Source organism: Acyrthosiphon pisum, chromosome A3 (genome assembly GCF_005508785.2).
Source record: "Acyrthosiphon pisum isolate AL4f chromosome A3, pea_aphid_22Mar2018_4r6ur, whole genome shotgun sequence".
In the NCBI taxonomy this organism is placed as follows: domain Eukaryota; kingdom Metazoa; phylum Arthropoda; class Insecta; order Hemiptera; family Aphididae; genus Acyrthosiphon; species Acyrthosiphon pisum.
The window spans coordinates 22,674,211-22,675,282 of record NC_042496.1 but is presented as its reverse complement, the minus strand read 5'-3'; positions in this window follow the sequence as shown (position 1 = coordinate 22,675,282).

The following is a 1,072-nucleotide window of genomic DNA, read 5'->3' as shown; positions in this document are numbered from 1 at the left end:
TTCTGTGATTATTTAGAAATCTCTTTTATTTTTTACGGTCATATAGAACTGGAGGCTTAAAATTCTTGATGCCTCGAACATTGTTGACTTGTGGTAACAGAGCCGCGCCTAAAATACAGATATTGAACGTGTGAACTTAAAAATTATTAAATGTTTATATTTTAAAAAAAAATTCTTCACACTTACTAGTCAATTGGTTTGTTGTGAATTTTAACATTTTTCGTAAAGTCATTTTCCAGAGTATCGACGGGACTTCTAGAACCCAGTCGACAGGTTATTCTGTAATTGTCTATAATTTGTCTATAATAATTATTAATGAAGACTATCGGAAACTCGGAACTCGAGAGGCAAAAGCCCGAAAATAATACGACGAATTATCTTAAATAATGTGTCTTTTAATAATTTTACTGATAAAGTGATAAGAACTGCGGTGGGCACCACGATTAAAGATATACTGGTTACCCAACGGCCTATGCTTTGCACAGGCAGAAAACGGCTACGAAACCGCGATATGTTATGGACTGCCTACTAGCACCATCTAGGTGATTAACTTAGGAACTATTTGTCGTCACGAAATATTCAAAAGGAAAAAAAAGATTGTAACTAGTAATAATTAGTAATTATTAAATAGGTAATATGGCTAATACCACACAAAAAAATTTAAAACATATTAGAACAAAAGACAATAAATACAGTAAATAATATTAATGATTAATTATAAATATTTAATAGTTAAAAGTTATACTAAATAAAATAAATAAATTAGCTAAATTAAATAATACAACGTAGGTACTACTATTAGTTATTACATTACAAATTTTAAATTAACAAACCTCTACTTTATCACTTTCCATTTTTTCTAAAGGATGAAGAAATGGTAATGCCCCTTTTTTTAGTTGCCATCGCTTTAGGCAAACCTAAGAAGTAGAAAGTAATATTAACCATATCAATCCTTTATTTTTAAAATAAACTGATTATAGTATAGGCTTAAACATGTTCTATATTGATATTTGAATAGGTATTTAAATTAGATAGTCGTTGCACCTCCTCTGGGAGGCTTCTACACCATGTT